The following is a 6,000-nucleotide window of genomic DNA, read 5'->3' as shown; positions in this document are numbered from 1 at the left end:
ATTATTGAAAGAAGTAGATGCACATCCCTCAATGTTTTGGCAATTCCTGAGTGCTGTGGTCCTTTAAACAGTGCAATTACAACAGAGTTATGTGTTCAAATGTTGGGTCTGATGCCAGAACTTTTATCTCCAATAATATGACAGACACTAGCTTTGGAAAGCACCCAGCAGGCCAATATATTGAAGTCCCAGTAGAAAGGGGATTAATTGAAATAAGTTGGGACACCAGAAGAAAGAATGTATAACACACAACCTGATAAGAATGAGAAGTTAGAGTAGAGAATTCCAGAAAAGGAGGGAACACTACGAGAAGGGGAACATGTCACAATAGATGAGCATCAAATAATGGTTTATAAATTTTATACATCATGTACGTCATTTTTCAATAACTGTGCCTCCGTTGTTCATTTAGAATATGTTGTGCACATATGAAAAATATCTCCACACACACATTGATTAAACAATGTATACAAAATCATTTTTCTGCCATTGAAATGGTTCTGTCGTCATGTTACCAGGATACATGAACACCAACTGGCCACCAAAATACATGACCCATTATCACTATATTCCATAATACAAGCAGACAAGGGCATCACTTTGACTGGAAAAACACACGTACATATTAAGACACGCAAGGACGTTCTTAGAGGAATAGTATTCTAACCAGAAGTCCATCAATACATGCATCAATTTGAATCCTATCTACCTTCTCTTGTAACAAAAAAACCGGGAATGACATCACCCACCTTAAGAAAGAAAAACCCATAAATAGAGAGACGGGACATACCACCAGCACTTCAGCGGAGACTGTCACTGATGATGTCACCTAGTCATGGTGATGAAACATCTGAAAACAAATATTCATGCTTAGTGAGCTAACTTGCATATAAATAAATTGTTATTTTTCGTTAATTAGTGGAATTTAGGAGTTCTCTGTCACCCACGTTTTAACAGATTATGATGTGTGGTGAGCTTTTCTGGGTGCGTTGTTTTAATTAACAGAGAGGTTTGACATTGATGTCATAACAGTTTGGGGCCTTGCTGGGGACTTGGACAGACGTGAACAAATTTGTGGTACAAAAGGTCCCAGCAGATTCCAACACATTGCAATTAGTCACCTGCATCTTCAAATAAAACCGTTGGGAAAATTCATTTAATTTTGTTAACTTGTGGTTGGTTAAAGTAAAAATGAAAGAATTGCTTTTTAACATTACTAATGAGGTTCCAAAATTTGGCAAGGAAGTTTACAAAGTCAGAAGAAGGAATAATTTTAGAATTAGCAAATAGGTTGGAATTGAGTTTAAACAGGGACAAAAGGAAAACTGAAATTGTAATGGAGTTGGTCAAGCACTTTGGTGTGTCAGAGAAACAGGCAACCGCAGTAGAGTTAGAAAAAACTTAAATTGCAAATATGGCAACTGGAGTTAGAAGGTGAAAATAGGAACGGAAACAGAGAGAGAACAAAGGGAAAGGGAAAGAGAGGAAAAGAGAGAGAGAATTTGAAATTCGGAAGTTCGGAATTAGACAAGGAAGTTAAATTAACAGAATAGACTAATCAATAGATGCAAGAGTAGGCCATTCAGCCCTTCGAGCCTGTACCGCCATTTAACATGATCATGGCTGATCATTTCTAATCAGTATCCTGTTCCTGCCTTATCTCCATAACCCTTGATTCCACTATCCAACTCTTTCTTAAATGAAACCAGAGACTGGGCCTCCTCTGCCCTCTGGGGCAGAGCATTCCACACAGCCAGCACTCTCTGGGTGAAGACGTTTCTCCTCATCTCTGTCCTAAATGGTCTACCCCGTATTTTTAAGCTGTGTCCACTGGTTCGGCACTCACCCATCAGCGGAAACATGTTCCCTGCTGCCAGAGTGTCCAATCCTTTCATAATCTTTTACGTCTTAATCAGATCCCTCTCAGTCTTCGACAGAGGATAGAGATTACGGGATGTATACAGCTATGATAATACATTGTCATATTTCAATGAGAAAAATGTCAATGTCTGTTTTTATTTCATTTGAAAAACAAAATGGCTCGGCAGATGGTGTGTCCAGTGAACTTGTGGGTAATGCTCGTTCAGACTATGCTGGTGGGCACAGGAGTGAGGTTTTTGCAACGCTGTCAGCTGAGGGGTCAAGAGATTATGCCCATGTCAAACTGGCTATATTTGGTTGGTTATGAATTGGTACTAGAAGAATATAGGCTGAGGTTCAGAAATATAGAGACAAATCCAGGTCAGGCTTATGTTGAATTTGAAAGAATTAAACACAGTAATTTTGGTAGATGGGTCCTGGCCTTAAAAATGGATAAGACCTGTGAGGCTCGAAGTGAGATAATACTGCTGGAGGAGTTTAAAGACTCACTTCCAGAGATGGTAAAAATTAATGTGAATGATTAGAAATTTCAAGAAGTGAGAAGCGCTGCAGAAATGGCAGGTAAATTTGCATTGGTGCATGAGATGAAGTGTAGCTCCTGGGAGGATTTTCATCCTGTGAAGGATAGAAACTGGGAGAAGGGGAGGTCACACATTACAAAGCGAACAGTAGGCACAATAGTTTACTATAGGTGAAAAAAGAAGCGCAAGGGAGTTGAAAGGAAGTGAAAGGCCTCAGGTGTTCTCACTATTAGGGTGTGAAACACAAAAAATTACAGTGTCAATGGTTTAAGAAAGGCACTGGGAAAAGGAACTTTCATTGCAGTAAGCTGTGACACACCATGCTGTGGGTTGAAGGAAGACAATTTGGGAAAAGATGTGGTAGAAGAGGCTAAGCTAGTGGCATTAGTGAAACTGTTAAAGAAGACCCCAAGTTTCCAAGGAGCTGTAGGAGAGTGCACAGCCTAGGTACAGAGTCAGTGCCTGGTCCTATATAGAATTCTCCTCTGTGGATAAAGTTTACTCAGAAGGTGGGGGGAGGGGAGGACGATAAAATATAATTTTCTGAGATACGGAATCTGCTCTGTCGCGAAAAGTTGAGAAGTGAGGTGCCAGAAAAGCACAATAGATCAGGCAGCAGCTGAAGAGCAGGACAATCTACATATCAGGTATAAACCCATCGTCAGGAATGTGGCGGGGGGACAAGGGGGCGGAAAGATAAATAGGAGGGTAGGAGCAGGACTCGCGGGTCGGTCACTGGGAGGGCGATAGGAAGATGTAGGTGGGAGTGACAGTGATATGTCGGAGGAGAGCATCGAGTGAATAGTTGGGAAGGACGATAGACAATTAAGACAGTTCAAGAGGCCAGTGCTAATTTGAATGGTTGGATCTGGCATAAGGCTGTGGGAGGGGAGATTTGGAAATTGGCGAAGTCGATGTTAATGCTGTATAGTTTGAGGGGTCCAGCTCTCCTACCACCTATCCACTTTACTCTTCTCTCCGACCTATCACCATCACACCCCACCTGCATCTACTTATCGCCTTGCATGCTACCTCCCACCCAGCTCCACCCTCATCCTCCTATTTATCTCTCAGCCCCCTTCCCCCTCCCTTACCCCCCAGTTATCTGATGAAGGACTTGTGCCTGAAACGTCAACTCTCCTGCCTCCCAGATACTGCTTGATCTGCTGTGCTTTTGCAGCCCCACACTTTTCAACTCTGATCTCCTCCATTTACAGTCCTCACTTTCTCTCAGCCCCTCATAGCAAGATATGGAATGATTTTCACTCTTTCTGACATGTTACTCAAGAGCGTGATAATTTGTGGAATTGGGGCAGAAATTATGGCTGGGGACAGAAACATCACATTGGAGTGCTAAATCAGTATTGGGGAAGTAACAGTGAGAGTGAGTGACAGAGTGTCAGTTCCAGGAATGCAGTTTGTTCTTGTGAACGATTTAATAGGATCCAAGGTGGCAGAGACCTCTTATGTTGGAGAAGTCAAATGAAAACGAGGGGACTGAGGAGTTAAAAGAAATATAACCAGGAATTTTCCAGACTGTGTAGTAACAACATCCCACTGTCATAAGTTACAGCAGGAAGGAAAAGCGAAAGAAAAAGACAAAGGAGTTGATGTTCAGGTAACTTACACCCTGTTTGATGTCACGGTACAGGAAAAACCTGAATGTGGCGAAAAACGGTAGTTTAGTGCAGAAGGGAAATGGGCCAAAATGCACTAGATCGTTTGACTGGGAGCATACCATGTCATGGGTAGCACACAAACTAACTGCAGGCGGTCACCTAGGTGGACAGAAGACTCAGGCTAAGGTACAGAAGCATTTCTAGTGGCCTGGAATGCACAAGGACGTGGTTATTTTTTGTTTTACATGCCATACATGCCAAATGGTAGGGAAGTCACAGGCAATAAAAGCCAGCACCTTTGTTGCCAATTCCTGCATTCGAAGAACCTTTCACGTGGGTTGTGATTAATTATGGAGCTCCCCTTTCTGAAGTTAAAGTGGAAACCAATATTTGGTGACCATAATGGATGTGTCTACCAGATTTCCAGAGGCAATTCCATTATGGAGTGTTAAGGCAAAAAGGGAGGGGAAGGGGTTTATAGCTTTCTTTACTCGCTGTGGGCTACACAGAGAGATTCAGTCAGACCAAGGGTCTCATTTTACTCCTCAGCTGTTTGAGGAAGACATGGATAGCTTAGACAGACAGCACTTCAAATCAAGGGCGTCCCATCCTGAATCCCAGGAATCATTGAAAAGTTAGCATCAGACACTGAAGACTATGTTAACAGCGTACTGTCAGGATTGGCCAAATAATTGGAATAAAGATGCCGCATTAAATTGCTTATCATCAAAGATGCCCCAAATAAATCTACTCGGTTTACTTCCTTTGAGTTAATCTTCGTACATGAAGTGAAATCCTTTGAATTTAATTAAATCTAAATTGACTGGACCGAAGTCGGAGATCTCACACTTAGATTATGTCTGTGAGGTGAGGGAGAGATTAGAGCGAGTAGGTGAGTGAACTAAACAGCACCTGAAGAGGACACAGCATAGAGTGAAGCAGGTGGGGATGATGTGTTAGTAGTTTAAATAATGCTCAGAATACCAGAAGCCAACTGAATTAGAATAATATTGTTTGGACAGCTGGAAAGCAATCAAATTCTGAGAATTATTGTATCACGTAGAGTAAGTAAACTCAGCATTTTGAACACTCGGGAGAGAGCTACTGCCATCCAACAGAGTAACTGCTGCAGAGCAGGAGTGCTAACTGACAATCTCAAACACGTTTTGTTAAAGATACATGTTCATGAAAAACCTACTTGGAGAAAAAAAAATGTGACCCAGGGAGATCAGCAGCTGGAAGAGTAACACAGCGGGGAAGATAGAGAATGTGTGGTCTTGAGATTGTATTGTTGAATATGTGGGTTGGTAGAACAGCATATTTTTACAGAGTTGGAAACAGATAGTAAGTAGCTAAGAAAAGGAGGGCTTGTATTTGTGAACACCTGTTGTTCAGTGTTCACTATCAAAGTTAAGAAACTAATTTGCGAATTTTTGTTTAAATAGTGGAATATAGGAGATCGATGTTGCTCATATTTTAACAGATTACGAGGTGAGGCGAGCTTTTCTGTGTGTTTGGTTTTAATTAACAGAGGGGTTGGACTCCACCTTTTAAATGTCTATCCACGTTAACCCCATTTCCCTGCAGTTGGCCCACATCCTTCTAATCCTTCTCATCGACATACGTATCCAAATGCTTTTGAAATGTTGTTAATGTATCCATCTCAACCACATCTGCTGGCAGCTCATCCACGTACCAGCCCTCTGTGTAAAGACGTGGCCCCTCAGGTTCCTTTTTTTCCTTCCCTTTAACCTTAAACTGATCCCATCTCGTCCTCGATTCTCTACACCTTGGAAAAAGACTGAGAGAATTAACCCTATCCATATCCGTTGTGACTTTTTACAGTTCTATAAGGTTCCCCCCTCAGTCTCCTACACTCTATAGAAAAAATCCGAGCTTGTCCAACCTCTCCCTATAACTCAGACCATTGGGTCCTGGCAACGTCCATGGGAATTTATTCTGCACGCTTTCTAATTTCA

General features: G+C 41.8%; 1 long non-coding RNA gene across 1 annotated transcript in view; it reads right to left on the bottom strand.

Moving 5' to 3' along the window:
- Window positions 1-750: 750 nt before the first annotated feature.
- The window catches only part of LOC140485506 (uncharacterized), a 63,519-nt gene continuing 58,269 nt past the window's right edge, over window positions 751-6,000 (bottom strand). Inside the window, exon 6 of the long non-coding RNA XR_011962369.1 lies at window positions 751-850. This is a non-coding gene — a long non-coding RNA (uncharacterized lncRNA). The remainder of the gene's footprint in view (window positions 851-6,000) is intronic.

The sequence above is a fragment of the Chiloscyllium punctatum genome, chromosome 14 (assembly GCF_047496795.1).
Source record: "Chiloscyllium punctatum isolate Juve2018m chromosome 14, sChiPun1.3, whole genome shotgun sequence".
NCBI classification, from domain to species: Eukaryota; Metazoa; Chordata; class Chondrichthyes; order Orectolobiformes; family Hemiscylliidae; genus Chiloscyllium; species Chiloscyllium punctatum.
Note: the sequence above shows the minus strand (reverse complement) of the source record. Positions and strands in the feature narration are given on the sequence as shown.